At 36.7% G+C, this 19,238-nt stretch overlaps 1 long non-coding RNA gene across 1 annotated transcript in view; it reads right to left on the reverse strand.

Annotated features, from left to right (window-relative positions):
* Positions 1-19,238, reverse strand: part of LOC132536976 (uncharacterized) — a 199,946-nt gene that overhangs the window by 97,150 nt on the left and 83,558 nt on the right. The window contains exon 2 of the long non-coding RNA XR_009548493.1: positions 9,954-10,006. This is a non-coding gene — a long non-coding RNA (uncharacterized LOC132536976). The remainder of the gene's footprint in view (positions 1-9,953; positions 10,007-19,238) is intronic.

A 19,238-nucleotide genomic window follows, 5' to 3' on the forward strand; every position in this document is an offset into this window, starting at 1 on the left:
CCGCTGCACTACCGCCTGACTCCCTAAAGTAAAGGACTCTAAGGGGAGGGGGCTTTTCAGGTCCTGGTTCATGATGATAGAGGAGGATCAAGATTAGGAATAAGTGTTTTGCAGAAAACAGAAAATGTACATGTTTCAACCATTGTCTTTACTATAAGCTATTAACACCCCCTAATGAAAAATAAACTTTAAAAATATGATATTGTGTCCTTCAGGACAAAATGAATCGAACTTGAGGTACTTAGTGTAGTAAGTAAAGAGGTGAAAGACAACTAACAAATGGTTTGCTTGCATATGGAATACAGAGAAATAAATGAAATACATGAACTTGTAAAAAATAAGAATGCAGCTAAACAGCAAACTAGGTCTCTAAGTCCGAGAACGTTAGTGGTAGATATAGTGTGAGCTATGATCCCATAATTTCATTAATGTGTAAATCATTATTGAATCATTAGTAATTTTTAAGTCCAAACTAAGTGGTAAATTCTCAGTGACAAAAAAAAGCATAAGTTGGTAACATCAATGGTACATAACTATATCCTTCAGAGAAAATACCATCCATCTGCCAATAGAGCTTGGCAAGTAAAATCCACTATAATTCAGGATCTGCCCAAGTTCCTGTAATTCTGATGAATAACATTAACTAGAACTGTGAAAGTCTTTCCTCATTGTGTAGGAAATAATTTATGAGCTGTTCATGACCCCACCAATAAACATTCCAGAGACTATGAGTTATGGCAAAATCACATCTGACATTGGGGGGTACTGTTATTCCTACTCACAAAGGCATCAGAAAGAAATTGAAGACTGAATTGTGTGCCCTGACAGAAACAAGGAAATAAAAGATTTATAAAAGGCTGTCAATCAAGCAGTGCCTCTTGAGCTTCCTGACCCTGATGTACAAATGACAGGAGAAGTGTCAGCCTCTGGAACACACACAGACTAGAGCCTCTGGCAGAAATCAATACAGCTACTCAGTGGAGACAGCAGGGAGTTGGGACTTGAAAGTAGTCTTTGCAGCTACTCAATATAGCCCTTTAGAAGCATAATTGTAAGCTTGTTGTTGAGCATTGGGAGAAACTGTTACTACTATAAGACAACTTTCAGACAACCTTGAAACCAGGAAACACCCAACATACCATGACTTTGGTGAGTGGTGTCAAAGAAAGGGGAGGATCTCAGTGGAATTTGCTGATAAACGGAAATGGCTAAACTCAAGAGTACACTTAGCTGGGGATTCAAACACACATCTTCACTGCTTTTGGAGCCATTGGTAACCTCTCTTCCAAGCTTGCACCTTCCTTGCTGTGTTTGTTAAACTGTCTGAGTCCTAAAATTATCTTCCCACTATGCAGAATGGTGACCAATTTTGCTGACTGGGTTTCCTTAAAGGTCCATGATAAAGCTGTTCAGAAGTTAGTTCTTAGCCTTTTGGAGAAAGAGAGAAAAAGGAGAAAGAAAGAAAGAAAGAAAGAAAGAAAGAAAGAAAGAAAGAAAGAAAGAAAGAAAGAAAGAAAGAAATGGAGAGAGATGAGAGAGAGAGAGAGAGAGAGAGAGAGGGAGAGGGAGGAGAGGGGAGGGAGAGAGAGGAGAGGGGAGGGAGAGGGAGGAAAAGGGAGAGAGAGGGAGGAGAGGAGAGGGGAGGGGAGGGGAGGGGAGGGGAGGGGAGGGGAGGGGAGGGGAGGGGAGGAGGAGGAAAGAAAGGAGAAAGAAAGACCTAACTGGCATTTTGAAAAGCTATATACAAGATACTGGATACTGTACAGCAAACCATAACAAAAGGACTTTTCAAAGTTAAACCAATTAACAAATAATGTGATGATAACATTAACTATCGATTGTCTTTTTGAACCCTAAGACAGCAGGAACCTCAAATCTCCACTAGAGAGCCCCTACTTCCCCCAGTCCTGGAACCCTTGGATAGGGCCCACTTTCCCGTATGCCTCTCCCAGTCCAAACCAAATAATATTGCATCCGCCGATCACAACCTAACCAATGCAACGATTGCCACCCCAACATGCTTCACCTCAGACTGTGTCCAGAGAGTTCACGTGTGGAATGACAACCCTTCAGCTTCATTACTCGGGTGAGACCTTTCCTTTTATAGTACACTCTAATTTCATCTCAGGTAGTTCACTTTCTAACAAAGTCCCATAACCTAGATATACACCAGTTTCTGTGAGAGAGAGCTTATGTGCACACATATCCATAAACTACTGCAAAATATATACCTGAAAGCAGAAGTACACTAGAGTTTGCAATGAGTACCTCCCTAACACTTCCTCTCCACTATTCCAAGCTTGGGATCCATGATTGCTCAACAAATTGTTTGGCTTCGTATGTTAACTCTCTTTTCAATCACCAGGTTCCAGATGCCACCAGGATGCTGGCCAGGCTTCCCTGGATTGAAGACCCCACCAATATGTCCTGGAGCTCAGCTTCCCCAGAGACACACCTTACTAGGGAAAGAGAGAGGCAGACTGGGAGTATGTACCGACCAGTCAACGCCCATGTTCAGCGGGGAAGCAATTACAGAAGCCAGACCTTCTACCTTCTGCAACCCTCAACGACCCTGAGTCCATGCTCCCAGAGGGTTAGAGAATGGGAAAGCTATCATGGGAGGGGGTGGGTTATGGAGATTGGGTGGTGGGAATTGTGTGGAATTGTACCCCTCCTACCTTATGTTTTTGTTCATTAATCCTTTCTTAAATAAAAAATTTAAAAAAAAAAAAGAAATGCTTCACCTTGTGCTGAGAAAGATTAGCTAACCCATGTGAAGTCCCTAGAGGGAGGTGTCTTTCAGGAGACTGGCATTCCTGACAATCCATTTGGAGAGATGGTACAGCAATCGGAGATTAGACACTCAATATGACTAGAACTCAAACATCAATCTTGCCAGCAATTTGAGAAAAGAGCATCTGCCCTTATTTGGGACATTTTAATAATAATGACATCAGATATGTTTTAAGAGATAATGGTACTCATGGCACAATGTCACCAAAACAGTCCAATAAGCAATCTGCTTACAGTGCTTGAGCACTGAAAATGTGACTAATTTAGGGCTGTGAGGTGGTACACATGGTTGAGTGCACATGTTACAATGAACAAGGACCTGGGTTCAGCCCCAACAGCCCCCACCTGTAGAGGGAAAGCTTTGCAAGTGGTGAGGCAGTGTTGCAGGTGTCTCTCTGTCTCTCTCCCTCCCTATCTTCCCCTTCCCTTTCGATTTCTGGCTGTCTCTAGCCAATAAGTAAAGATAATGAAAAGTGTAATAAAAAAAAAGAAATGTGACTAATCCAAATAAGGTATGTTGTGCTTGTAAAATACATATGATATTTTTAAGAGACATGAAATAATTTAAAATGCCTAATAATTTCATATTGATTATATGCTAAGTCATTATTTTCTTGATGTGATTAAATAAAAAATAATTAGAAAAAATATACTTAAATTTTCCATGAAGGAGCTTCCATTTCAGTTTCACATAGAGGCTTCTGAATCAAATCAAGTTCATTTGAGGTGAGAAAGTCAAATGCATTTCCTAGTCAAGCTAAGAAGTCCAGTTAAAAAAGAGAGAGATTAAGTAGTATGGCATTTTAAAGAGAAAAAACAATTCAGGTGTGGTGGGGGGGGCTAAGCTCACTTAGTACAAAACTTTAAGGACCCATGCAAGCATCCGGCTCCCCACCAAGAGGATGGCCACCTCACAAGCAGTGAGACTGGTCTGCAGTGTCTCTCTGTCTCTCTCCCTCTGTACCTCCCCGTGCTCCCTCTCCATTTCTCTCTGTCTTTTCCAATGAAATGAAAAAATGGCCTCCAGGAGCAGTGGATTCATAGTGCTGGCACCAATCCCCAGGGATCACCCTGGAGGTAAAAAATATTAGTAATAAATAAATAAATAAACAAATTCAAATACTATCAATTCAAAAATTAATCAGCTTAATTATGCAAAACCTGACAGATAAGACTAGATTTCCTGTCTGATACAGAGAGAATGCAGCAGTGGACACTAAAAAGAATTGATTTATGAGAAATTCTTAATACAAAGAAAAGTTTGAAGAAATTGGCAGAGAGGTAAAATGTGGTGATTTGAAAATATCTAAAGTAGTTCTTCCTTTGATCATAAGGATATTTAGAATATTTTTGAAATACTCATAATAAATACTTTTTAGATAATAAGAGCAAAACTCAAGGAATTATTGAGAAGATAAGCAACTATATGGTTTAGGTATCTTGTTGTCAAGAGGTTTAAAATTTTAGTAAGATCTTCATGGAAAAAAAATCTATCATTAGCTATCACTAGAAAATAAGACAAACTTTGTAAGTATATTTCTTTGTATCTTTTTCTATTTCCTTGAATAATGACTCATAATTTTCAGTATACAAGCTTTTTTACTTCATTTGTTAAGCTTATTCCTAGATATGGATTTTCCTTTTTTTCTACTATAGTAAATAGGATTAATTTCTGGATTTCTTCTATGTTTGTAATGATAGTTGTCATAGCTCTAATACCTGACCTAAGTGGAAAAGATTTCAATTTCTCATGGCTGAATATAATGCTGGCTATAAAGTCCCACCAAGCTTAAGAGAATAGAATAAAAACTGCAAAAAATGTTTCTGGAATCAGAAAATGCCTAGGACTGCCAAAGCAATATTGAGGTAAAAGAAGAATGAATGCATCATGCTTCCAGACTTCAAGCTATAGTATATGGCTACTGTAACCAAAACTCCCTGATACTGGAACAGTTTCTTCAACAAATTGTGTTGGGAAAATTCAGTTCAGTTCACATTTCCACTACAGAGCCTAAACTTCCCCCAGTCCTGGGACCCTAGGGTAAGGCCCACTTTCCCATATGCTTCTCCCAATTCTTATCAAATAATATTGCATCCAGTGATCGCAACCTAATCAACGCAACAAGTGCCACCCCAGCATGCTTCACTTCAGACTGTGTCCAGAGACTCCAGGTGTGGAATGACAACCCTTCAACTTCATCATTCGGGTGAGACCTTTCCTTTCATAGTATTCTCTAATTCCATCCCAGGTGGTTCACTTCCTAACAAAGTCCCAAAACCTAGATATAGACCAGGTTCCAGGAGATAGAGCATATGTTCACACGTATGCATAAACCAGGGTGAATATATACCTGAAAGCAGTAGTACACTAGAGTTTGCAGTGAGTACCCCCCAACACTTCATCTCCACTATTCCAACCTTTGGGTCCATGATTCTTCAACAATTTGTTTGGCTTTGTAAGTTAACTCTCTTTTCAGCCCCCAAGTTCCAGATGCCATCAGGATGCCGGCCAGGCTTCCCTGGACTGAAGAACCCACCAGTGTCCTGGAGCTCCGCTTCCCCAGAGACCCACCATATTAGGGAAAGAGAGGCAGACTGGGAGTATGGATCGACCCGTCAACGCCTATGTTCAGCAGGGAAGCAATTACAGAAGCCAGACCTTCCAACTTCTGCAACCCACAAGGACCCTGTGTCCATACTCCCAGAGGGATAGAGAATGGGAAAGCTATTGGGGAGGGGATGGGATATGGAGATTGGATGGTAGGAATTGTGTGGAGTTGTACCCCCCCATCCTATGATTTTGTTAATGTCTCCTTTCTTAAATAAATAATTTTTTAAAATTTAGTTGAAACATTCACTATGGGATCACTATGTATCACTGAACACAATGTGTCCAGAGGGATGAAGAACAGGAGAGCTTTCAATGGAGGAGATGGGATATGGGACTCTGGTGGGAATCGTGTGGAAATGTACCCCTCTTATCCTGTGGTCTTGCTGATCATTAAATAATGATAATGTAAACTCGAAGTTAATCAAGGGTTGGATGTTAGACCACAAATTATCAAATTCTTACGGTAAACCACTGGCAGAACAATTTTTAAGATAATCTTTAAAAAATATTTGAGGACTCGAGTCCAAGGAAAACAAAAACAAAAATTAACCAATGGTTCATCACCAAAACAAAAAAACATCCCAGTGAATGGGAGAACATCTTTACATCACACAAAGGCGAAGTAACTAAACATATATAAATATTTTAAAAAAAAACCTTTCTAAACTCAGCAAAAGCAAAATGAAGAAACAAAAAATGACTTCATTATAATACAGAGAGGGGACATTGACAGAATCTTCAAAGAAGAGATCCAAGAGCTGGGTGATGGCGCATCTGGTTGAGCGGACATGTTACAATGCACAAGGACCCAGGTTCAAGCCCCTGGTCCTCACCTGCAAGGGGAAAGCTTTGCAAGTGGTAAAGCAGGGTTGCAGGTGTCTTTCTATCTCTTTACCTTTCTGTCTCCCCTTGCTCTGGATTTCTGAAGGTCTCTATCCAATAAATAAAGATAATTTTAAAAGGAAGAGATCCAAAGAGACAACAGACATATGATAAAATGTTCAACATAACTCTCTACATTATTGCCTATTTTTAGATTGCTTAAGAGACTGTTACTTCCTAATAAATAATACACAGAAAAAGTGGCTATAGGTTTCAACATTAAGATAAGTAAGTAAGAAATGATGATATATAAAGAAAATCCTAAAGAAACAATGGAGTTACTGGCATTACAAATACAAATATTTTTAGATATATGCATCTATACAAATTTTGTTGATTGAGATTATATATCCAAGAAATAGAAATTGACAGGGGAAGAATCATGCAGTTTATTACAACATCCCAAAAACAAAGTAATTAAAAATGGATTTAATTAGTAAAAGATGTACTTTTTTTTTTTCTTTTTACAGAGCACTGCTCAACTCTGGCTTATAGTGGTGCTGGGGATTGAACCTGAGACTTTGGTGCTTCAGGCATGAAAGTCTTTTTGCATAAACATTATGCTGTCTCCCCAACCCAAAAGATGTACTTTTAAAAATGGTTTACCTTCTGCATCCCACAACGACCTTGGGTTCATACTCCCAGAGGGTTAAAGAATAGGAATGCCATCAAGGGGAGGGGATGGGATATGGAGTTCTGGTGGTGGGAATTGTGTGGAGTTGTATCCCTCTTATGGTTCTTTCAATGTTTCCTTTAAAAAAAAAAAAAACAGAAGAGGCTAAAACAACAACAACAACAAAAGGAAGGATGTATATTTAAGAATAAAAAAGGACAAAAAACAAAAACAAAGATAAACCTTGTACTGTACTGGGTAGGGTGTACTGCACCAAAGCAAAGGACTCAGAGGAAGGAGGAGAAGGGAGGGTCTTGAGGCCCTGGTGCATGGTGGTAGAAAAGTTGGTGTGAGAGTGTTATGAGCAGATGAAAATTTATACCCATGTGTCAACCACTGTACAGTAATCCACTAACTTCCCCATGAAGTAAAAAATAAATAAAAAGAAAGAAAAATCAACATAATAAAGACAATATAGCTGTTAATCTGAGACAACTGGTGAAAGGTTATAAGTAAAAGTTTAATTAACTAGTGACTTATCTGAAGAAGGATGGTATAAAAATGTGAAGTTATTTGGTATATTTTAAGGTTTTGTTTTCATAAATACCTATAATTTGTCCTTTTCATCTATTTTGCATGACTTATAAGATTGTAGTGTTAATATTTTTGGACTGTGGTGCTACGTAAATAAAAAAAATTTAAATCTCAAAAAATGGTTTATGTAAGAGAGAAAGAGAGCAAGGCACTGCTCTGTCATGTATGGTGCTAGATATCAAACCTGACATCACACTTATAAAGAATGTGCTCTATCTTTTGAAAAGCCACCTATTTGGCCAAAAGACTGTACTTAGAAAACCAGAAAAAGAATACTATATATATAAATTTAAAAAGATGAAAGTAAGTGGAGAGAGATGATGTTCTTGCAAATCAAAAGGCTCAGTATTATTTCCATACATATATATTAATTCTACTTTAAAATTTTTATTAATCTCTTTATTGGATAGAGACAGCCAGAAATCGAGAGGGAAGGGGGAGATAGGGAGAGAGAAAGAGAGACACCTGCAGCCCTGCTTCATCACTTGAAAAGCCTTCCCCCTGCAGGTTGGGACCAGGGTCTTGACCCCACCCAGGTTCTTGCTCATAGTAACATGTGAGCTCAACCAGATGTGCCACCACCCAGCCCCTTAATTTTTATTGCCAACAGGGTTATCATTGGAACTTATTGACTGCATGACAAGTTCCCTGCTCTGACAGCCATATTTTCCTCTTCTTTTCTTTTCTTTTTTCTTTTTTAGTAGACAGGATATATAGAAATTGAGAGGGGGAGAGAGATAAAGATGGAGTAGAAAGGCACATGTAGACCTACTTCACTATTTGTGATGCTTTCCTTCTGCCGGTGGGAAGAGGGGGGTTGAATTCAAGTCTTCATCCATAGTAATAATATGTGTACTCCACCCTGTGCACCACCCTCAGGTGCTCAGGCTCAGTATTGTAAAGACCTTGATTATCTGTAAACTGAACTTTACATTTAATATAATCACATGCAAAAGGAAAACTGATTTTTTAAAAAAATATATATTTATTTTATTTATTTATTCCCTTTTGTTGCCCTTGTTGTTTTATTGTTGTAGTTACTGTTGTCGTTGTTGGATAGGACAGAGAGAAATGGAGAGAGGAGGGGAAGACAGAGAGGAGGAGAGAAAGACAGACACCTGCAGACCTGCTTCACCGCCTGTGAGGCGACTCCCCTGCAGGTGGGGAGCCGGGGTTCGAACCGGGATCCTTATGCCGGTCCTTGTGCTTTGCGCCACCTGCGCTTAACTCGCTGCGCTACAGCCCGACTCCCGGAAAACTGATTTTTAAAAACTGGTTTTATATATTGATGAGCTAATGCCAACATTTAAATATATATACAAAAGACCCCAAAAGAAGAATAAGAATAAGGCTTCTAAAAGTTTAAGAAAAACAAAAAGATTTTAAATTATGTAGTTTCAAGGCTTGATGTGAGTGTTACTAATTAAGGTAGTGTGGTATTGATATGAAGACAGAAAAATTAAGTCAATGCAAGAAAATGGAGTCTCTAGAAATAAACTCATATGCATAATGGTAGCTGGTTTTCTATACAGTTGCCAAGAGTATCTCAATGCAGGAAGATTTTTTTTTAACAGTGTTAGAACTGGATATTCACATAAAAACAAGAACTATCTGTACTCCTTACTAAATAGGCACACAACTCAATTAAAATACAGAATTAAGTAGATGGTAAAAACTTCTAGAATGAAAATTTTACAGGAGACAACACACACACATTAAAACAATGGTATTCAAAAGATATAAAAAACAAATTTATTAAAATAGACTTTATCAAAATTTTAAAAGTCTTCAATAAGATAGTAAAATTGGATATTTGGGTAATTACTAGGTAAATAATTGCAACAATTGTGTAGCAATAAACATGCAAGATATTTGAATAATCATTTACTAAAGAATACGCACAAATAATAAATGCATGAAAAGTTCTATGATCAGTCTTCTACAAAATGCTCTCAGTGTGATAAAACCCCTCTAGGATAGCTGAAATTTCAAGGGCTGGAAATAGTAAGGGTTTATAAATATGTGGGACTAAGGGAAATCTCATATCTTTCCTCTGGGGAAATAAAATTGGATAGCCACTTCTACTTTTGAAAACAGTGTGGAAATGCCTCATGCATCTGCATGCTATAAACCTCTACAGTTTTACCTCTAGAGATTGCCCAATAACAATGAAAACATATACCCACTCAAAGACTTCTACCTATTTTTTTTCATGGCAGCTTTACTCACAACAGACCCAAACTATAAATATTCCAACTATCCATGAACTGGCAAATGAATGAATAAACACATTTTAAGTCTAAGAAATAAGTTATATTTGGCAACAAAAAGGAATGGGTCACTGGTACACAAAATTGTATAATTCAATATAGAAAACATTACACATAAGGAAGGTTCACCTACCAAATACCATGTTTCATGATTGTATGTATATAAAAATGAAGAGTAGGATAAACTAACCTCTATGAAAAAAACAGTGCTTGACTGAAACCATGAGTTCAGGTGGAAGACATCTAAAAGACATAAAAGAATATTTTGAGGTAAGAGAAGTATTCTATATTTTAATGATGATTATCTGAGTGCTGATTATTAAAATATGTCAGGTCATATATTTTAAATAGGTGTATTTTGCTTTATACAGATTACACCACAATCAGAGTGGTTTAAAATATGCATAGAAAAGATAATAAATACTATTCAGAGGGGCAGGTTCCATTTTGAGAATAGGAAGCAGTAAAGAGATTTTGGTCAGTACCTATCATTTATTGGTAATATTTAAGAAGATTCTGAGGAAAAACTTTGGTTTCCTGATTTTCAAGCAAATTCACCTTTCTGCTTGAAGTCTGGGAACTTTCAAAACATCTACAATAGAACTTTACTCAATTTATTGCATTAAAAATTTATTAATACCACAGATTTTTCTCATATTTGTGAATGGTATGTTTGTGCATAGAAAAATATTTTGTAACTTGAGACAAATAATGTCAATGTATTTCATCTTGAACCTCATATATCCCAGGTCAAGTTAATTGGAATTCTGAGGTGAAGCCTCTTGTCTTTTCCCCAACTATGCCAAGTTATTTCACGCTTCAGTTCTTTCCACTCATACTGCTTTCTGGGCCTGAAATTTTGTTCTGCATCTCTGCTTGGTTGGCTCTTACTCACTCTTCCAGACCCAATTTAAAAATTGTTTCTTCTAAAATCATCATTCTGTATCAATGACGTGTTTATTAAAATGAGTTGTTGTATTTGTTTGGCTTTGTATGTTAACTCTCTTTTCAGCCACCAGGTTCCAGATGCCATCAGGATGCTGGCCAGGCTTCCCTGGACTGAAGACCCCACCAATGTGCCCTGGAGCTCCGCTTCCCCAGAGACCCACCATATTAGGGAAAGAGAGAGGCAGACTGGGAGTATGGACCAACCAGTCAATGCCCATGTTCAGCGGGGAAACAATTATAGAAGCCAGACCTTCCTCCTTCTGCAACCCACAATGACCCTGGGTCCATGCTCCCAGAGGGATAGAGAATGGGAAAGCTATCAGGGGAGGGGGTGGGATATGGAGATTGGGTGGTGGGAATTGTGTGGAGTTGTACCCCTCCTACCCTATGGTTTTGTTAATTTATCCTTTCTTAAATAAATAAAAAAAAAAAGAGCTGTTGTACTACACTCTACTTCAAGACATTTTAGAGATCTAATTTTCTGTCTTTGGGCCCCCAAAATGAGTAGGCTCAAAGTTTAAAAAGAACATAACATGGGGAAGGTCTTATAAGTGGTTCAATATGGAAGTAAAGTAGAGGAATTTTCAGTGAAGAGTCCTCAATTTCATGAAACTTCACTTTCAAATTTCTGAGAGAGTGCTAAAAATTATGAAATAACAAGCAAAAACTAATTGGTCATCTTTGGGAGATTATAAGTAAACAAGTCCTCATCTTTAAAAAATGCTAAGGAGAAAATCTCAACCACTTACTCTCCTTATAGAAATGGACCATATCACTGGGTGGTCAAGGAGTATATCATGGAATACACTTATCTATATAAATATCCCAGCATATTATTTGTGGAATAATTAAAATATATTTTTTGCAATGATTAAATCAAGTTATCTAAGCACTGAGCATCCATGACTGCTAGCAAAACTGAGGATGAAAAAGCTAGACAACACATGCCTCCTTAATTAAATGATACACCAGACAGACAGAAGACACATTCACACACACCACTTTCAAAAGAAATGGAACATTGGTTTCTAACAAACTTTCTTGAACATAGAAAGGCTAAAGGAACACACTGAAATACACCCATGAGTAAATAAAACATGAAGTCCATTCTTATAGATGGAATAGATGCTGTGTTCCCTCAACAGAAGACTGTTTTTTAAGATTATTTTATTTAAAATGGGCAGGAATATGCTGTGAACATTATGAGCATATCTTATCTACAAGAAATGCTAAAGTGGCAGCCTTGTATCTGGCACAGTGGAAAGGGCACAACAGGCAACTATGAGGTGTTGAGTTCCAGCTCCATAATCGCATGAGCCAGAATTATGCACGCTCTATTTCTCTTTTCTTTCCCTTTCATCAATCAATAAATACATCTTTAAAACAAACAAACAAACAAAAACAAAAAACAAGTGGTGGTACAACCCATTGAGGACACACAGCACAATGCACAAGGACAGGGTTCAAGACCTGGTCCCCATCTGCAGAGAAGCAGCTTCACAAGTGTTGAAGCAGTGCTGCAAGTATCTCACTTTCTCTTTCCAGCTCTATATTTCCTCCTCCCCTATCTATTTCTTTCTATCCTAGCCAATAAAAAGAAAGGAAAGAAATGGCTTCTAAGAGTGCAGGATTTATCATGCAGAATCCAAGCCCAACCTTGGTGACAATAAAAAAGAAAAAGGAAATACTGAAGGGAGTAACTAAGTTGGAATGAAAGAGGGCTAGAGAGTAACACAAATCCAAATATATACACAGGAAAAAGTAAATAGAAACAGTATGAGGGGACCAGGCAGTGGCACACCTGGTTATGCACTCACATTACAGTGTGCAAGGACTCAGGTTCAAGCCCCTGGTCCCCATCTGCAGGGGGAAAGCTTCATAAATGATGAAGCAGGGCTGCAGGTGTCTCTCTGTCTCTCTCCATCTCTGTCTCCCCTCACCTCTCCATTTCTCTCTGTCTCTATCCAATAATTAATAAATATTTAAAAAATAAAATAAGCAGTGTGAGTATATAGTTTTCTCATTTATATTTTTCTCATTTATTTAATTATATTATTAGACAACTACATAAAATAAATTTATAAAGCTATTCTGATAGGCATACAATATACAAATGATGATGGCATCACATTAAGAAAGGAAGGTATGGGACCATGTACAAGCAAAATTATTCTGTATTTTTTAAATTAAACTGGCATTAATTACAACTAGATTTTACAAATAAATTATACTAACATAATATTAATTACAATCACTAAAGCAACTACTGAGTAAAGTTTCAAAAATATTAAAATAATTAACAAAGGAATTTTAATGGTACACTAAAAATTAATACAAAAGAAGATAGCAATGGAGGAATGGATATAAAAATAAATTTCAGCATATATATACATACATATGTATATGTATGTATATATAAAACAAAAATGAACATTGTAGATATGAATCCATATTACATTAAATATAGCCATAAATACTCTAATTAGAGGGAAATAGTAAAGATGGCTTTTCTTACATCCATTCTATTGCCTGACCTTCCAGCATGGCTTCTCCCCTTCTTTATTCAATAAACATTTGTTGTTGTTGTTTTTTTAAGTCAATAGTAGAAGAGCAAATCAAAATTAGTAACTATCATGTTTCTTTAAGAGGCCAATTTTATATCTAAATTTGAAAGTAATGATGGGAAGGCAGGACCAAGGTGGTCACATAGAGAGAATATCTTTTCCCTGCCCAGATAAATAGCAAACTCACAGCAATACATGGAAAACTCCACACAGAAACAGGCTTGGATACTAAATAAAGCTTCCATGGTAAGGAACAAAAGCTGAACATTCAGGTGGCAAGGCACAGAGAGGACTACACCCAAGGTAAAAAGTCATTTTGCACAGTAAGCCACAATACTGAAGAAATGAATCATGTACAGAATGTTAATATACCAAGCAGAATAAAGCTTAAATATTTCAAGATTTTAATCCTGCATTTCTATACCTAAATAATATAATAATTGAAAAATATAAAATTAAAAGCTATAAACTGAGTGAGAGTGGTGGGGACAGAATTTTGGGGGACCATGGCTTCCTGAGTGGATTCAGTCATACACTGGAAATCAGTTTCCATAGTAACAGACCCTGGGGGCAGATCAGAGAGAAGTTTTCCCCTTTCCAGATCACAGTCTGCCAGATTGTTTCCCCTACAGCTTATGAAGCACCTGCAATCTCAAACTTCTGGTCACTACCCAGATTGGCTTGATTGTGTCGCTATAGTCTTTCAGCCAGGCACTTGTGACTATGAACACCTTGTCACTGCCAAGTCCTACTCTAACACATTCCTAGCTCAGGTCATGATGGAACATCAAACATAATGGACAGAGAAAATCACACACACTGATGGAAACAAGACTTCAGTTTTAAATTAAACCCCAATTTTTAACAGAGCTATCTAAACTTTCTAATGAAAAGTTCAAAGCTATAGTACTAAAGGTGCTCACCAAAATTTAAAGTTCAATGGAAGAAATTTTCAATAAAGTTAAAGAAAGTATGAAAGTAGTCATAAAGGAAATCGGATGGCTAAAGAAAACAGTCACCAAGCTAATATATATTAGAGAAGACTATCTGCAGAGAGACAGAAGTCAAAGTTGATATGGCAAGTTGGAGGATAGGGTAGAAGAAACCATTCCATAAAAAGGATGAGGGAGATAGTTTGTCAGGTAGGAAACAAGCCTTGCTAGATTCACAGCCAAGATCTGAGTTCCAAAACCACAGGAGGTGTTCTATGATGTCTCTCTATTTTTCTCTTTTTCTGAATGAAAAAGCATCCCAGAATGATGAAACCATGCATGTGTGGAGACAGTCATGCAAAAATAAACAAACAATTGAAGCAAATGACAATAATATAAGAAAGTTGTAGTAAACATCAAGAGAAACAACATGTATATCACAGGAGCACCAGAGCACCAAAAGATGAGAGTTTTTATTTAAAGAAATATTGATGATAATATCCCCTACCTTAAGGAGATAAATGACTAGATCCAGGAAGCTTTAAAAGTTGAAAGCAGAATAAATTCAAACCTAACCAAACCAAGGCACATATTATTTAAAATTGCCAAGATTAAGACAAAAAGAAAATTTTGAAAGTATCAGGATAAAAACAAATATGACCTTTAAGAATATCCAGCAAGACTATTAGCAGATTTCTTGGCAGAAACGCTAACGGTTAGGAAGAACTGATCAGATATCCAATATTCTATCTAGGTTATTAAATGGATTTTGAAGAGTGGTGGAAAGTTTTTCAGATGAATACTAAAAAAAAAAAATCATTTCACTAAAGAAACACTATGAGAACTACTAAAGTAACTTATATAAAAGGAATGTACTCACCACAGTGGGAAAATAAAAAGACAAAACAAGCAAACAAGGGACATCAAATTTAAAGATAAGCTTATGATATGGACTGCAGAATCAAGGTTACTGGTGGATCTTAGAGGACAGGAGTTGCAAAGGTAGAAGAGGTCCTATTGGGAGCTGGTGTGGCAACACATTGAAGACATGAGAAACTGTACTAAAACTTTTGTCATCATGCAAACCAATGTTATCTCAAAAACAAATATAATTATTAGAAAATGCAAAAAAAAAGAAAACTACACTCCAAAAAATAAAGTGAAAACATACGATTCAAACATACTAGCAAGATAACTGGAATGACTACATAAACAACAGATAATGGTAAGCAAGAAATTTTCACTAGATGAATAAAATATCAGTTGATAATTATGAAAGAACTAATTAATCAAGAGAAGTATAAATTTTAAACAAAAGTCATCAAACAGTAGAGTACAATCTACATAAAATTCATATTTGGAAAGATAGTTACTTCAGTACTGCTTTAATAAATTAAAAAATCTAGGAAAATTTATGCTACAAACAGAATAATAACTGTTGATTACAATGCAGGGAAATAAAAAGGCACACAGACCAGTGAAACAACTAAAAGTAGAGAAATAAGATCCCATACCTATGGACATCTACTTTTTTGACAAAGGGGTCCAAAGCATTAGATAAAAGAGAGTCTTTTTAACAAATGCTTTTTGGAAAACTGGTTGAAATGTGCAGAAGAATGAAACTGGACAACCAGAGTTTCACTAGGCACAAAAATAAATGCATAGAATATTTGGATTTTAGACTAAAAATCATGAAATACTTATAGAATAAAACACTGGAAAAACTGTTTTTATTTATTTATTTATTTATTTATATAAAGGAAACACTGACAATACCACAGGATAAGAGGGGTACACTCTACACAATTCCCACCACCCAATCTCCATATCCCATCCCCTCCCCTGATAGTTTTCCTATTCTCTAACCCTCTGGGAGTATGGATCAAAGGTCATTGTGGGATGCAGAAAGTGGAAGGTCCAGCTTCTCTAATTGCTTCCCTGCTGAACATGGGCGTTGACAGGTCGACACATACTCCCAACCTGCCTCTCTCTTCCCCTAGTGGGATGGGGTTCTAGGGAATCGGAGCTCCAGGACACATTGGCAGGGTTGTCTGTCCAAGGAAGTCTGGTTGGCATCATGTTAACATCTGGAACCTGGTGGCTGAAAAGACAGTTAACATATAAAGCCAAACATGTTGTTGACTAATCATGAAATTAATGTCTGGAGTAGTGCAGATGAAGAGCTGGGGGGGGGGGGTCTCCATTCTGCTGATAGCTAGTAGGCATATTTTAGTTATATTCCAAAGCTCCTATTGGAAAAGCAGTTTTTAATGTAGTTTTGAAAAAAAACCATCAAGTATAACTGCAATGAAAACAAATGATAATTTAAATAAACTAATGAGATTATATTAAACTAAGAAATCTCTTCATAGCAAAAGGAACCACCACCAAAACAGATTCATTATGGAAAGGGAGATAATTTTTACATGCCATACATTACACAAAGAGCTAATAACTAAAGTATATAAAGAATTCACTAAACTCAGAAATAGAAAAGTTTAAAAAAAAAACATTTAAGATGGGAAGAGGGCATGAACAGAATCTTCATAATAAAAAAAGATATCCAAAGAGTCAGAAGACATATGAAAACATGTTCAAAGTCCCCTATCATTAAATACAAATAAAGACAATGAAATACTACTTTATGCCCAATGAATGTCCTACATTAGAAAGGACAGTAAAAACAAGTGTTGGTGAGGATGTGGAAAAAAGTACGCTTCTACACTGCTGGTATAGAATGCAAGTTGGTTCAACCTCTGTGGAAAAAGAGTCTGGACACTTCTCAAACAATAGAAATGGACCTACTCTATTTCCAGCAATTTCTGTCCTAGGGATATTTCCAAAGGAAACAAAATTATCCAAAGAGACATATGTATCAATGTTAACAGCAGTACAATCTGTAATTGTTCAAACTTGGAAGCAACCCAGATGCCTAATGACAGATGAATGTTTAGGAAAGCTGTGATATATACCTAATTGAATACTACACAGCTATTCAAAATGACGGAGTCAACTCCTTTGTCTCATCTTGGATGGAACTTGAAGGAATAATGCTAAGATAAACTGAAAAGATAACAATGAACAGCAGATTATCTCACTCAATGGTGGAATTTAAGAAACAAGGACAAAAAGAGAAGACATAGTAAAACTTGCACTATGTGCTTAAAAGCAAAAGATTCTGAGGAAGGAGGGTAGGAAGGTAAGAGGGCTGATAGGGGAGACTTTAAGGTCCTGGTGCATGATGGTGGAAAAACACCAAGGTTGGAGGTGAGAGGGCTTTGCTGAAACCTATCAGTAAGAGTTGAGAAGTTGTATCAATGTATCAACAACTGTACTATAACCATTAACCTCCCAATAAAGTGAATTGACAAAAAAGAAATTGGGAATATTAGACTTATGATACATCACTACTGAGAAAAAAAAAGTTTTCATTTTTTATTTTGGGAAATAGTTTAACATTTAACCCTGAAAGTCATAAATGTGTATTTTAATTTTAATATTTAGAAATAAAATTGATTCCTTCCCATGTATTCCAAAGATTTGTCTTTCTATAGATTTTTCTCTCATAATTTATAATCTACAAAGTGTTTCTTATAGAATTCTTGTTTCAAGTTATTTCAAATTAAGTGAGAAAGACATTTGGGGATCACTCTGTGGGCAGTCTGTCTAAACATTTTCCCAGTCTTTTACAGTTACCTCATCAACACCTAATTTGACAGTATTTTAAAGCTACTCTTCTTTATTGAATCTTTCTGAAGCCTTTAATTTAGTTTAAATTGAACCACTAACTTTCTCTACTTTCAATTTATATTTCAGCAGATTTAGGGGTATTTAATTAAAACATATAAAGAGGAATTAACAACAGTAAGTAGCAAAGACAGTTTTTCACGTTTTGGTTTTTTTATGCAGTTCTGGAACTTTGCTTCTGCATGGTACCACTCAGTTGCCTCCATGAGCCATTTCTTTTACTCTTTTTTAGAGAGCAAGAGGGATAGCCATACATACAGAGAGGAGAGACACCACAACACCAAGTAGTCCCCTGATATGAGAACTTTAATCCAGGACATCATGCATAGTAAGCCAAACAGTCTATTAAACATTCTATTGAAAGATTTCCCTCTGGTCCCAAAAAAGATTTAAAAGGAAAATAACTGACTCTTGACAAGCAAGTGACTTAGCTAGTACTGTTGGAAGGATGACAGACAAGCAAAGAAAGGTGTGCCACGGACACAGGTTAGCAGATAAAACAAAAAAGGGAACAACTCAGTCTGTCCCAGTTAAGTGGAGGTCACCCAGAATAATTTTTGTTATGCTTCAACTTGATATTCCCAGATAGATGAGCAGGTCATTGTGCACACACAGAATAGCAGACAACAGAATAGACTTGTGCAATATAATTTAAGGGATTTAATTACTATTTATAAACCAGGGTCTTAGTTGTCTGTGCTCTTAGTTGACAGTGTTCTTCAGTTTCTAGTACACATGCTGCAAAGAGATGGTAAACATTAATTCGTTACGAATACGTCTCCCTCCTCAATTAAAATCCCAGATAGTGTCTTCATTCCCCTCAGTATGGATTTTTGATAAGTGTCTTAGATAAAATTATAGAAAATGGATTCAAATCCTGTCCTTTTTACTTCCTAGGCTGGGAAATTATCAGGTTTAAACTCTAAGCACCAATGAGCATCTTACCTCACCTTGCAAAACTTACAGTACTAAATAGGTCTGATCTAATCACATAGTAGAACAAAATACTTGAGTAGGTAAAAAATATGGACTTGACCAACCCTGGCTGACTTTAAAGATGGAGATAGTCTTGAACCAAGGATGTGGGAAGCCTCTAGAAATGGGAAATTACCAGAAGCAAATCACTGGCAGAGAAAGGAGACCTTAGTCCTACAACAACATAGAACTGAATTTTGCAGCCAGAGGCACACTATGTTGAGCACAGATACTACCATGTGCAAGGACCCGAGTTTTTTTTTTTTTTTTAGAAAAGTTTATCATTTATTTTTTGACTCTGATTTTTTT

This window comes from Erinaceus europaeus, chromosome 2 (genome assembly GCF_950295315.1).
Source record: "Erinaceus europaeus chromosome 2, mEriEur2.1, whole genome shotgun sequence".
Taxonomy (NCBI): domain Eukaryota; kingdom Metazoa; phylum Chordata; class Mammalia; order Eulipotyphla; family Erinaceidae; genus Erinaceus; species Erinaceus europaeus.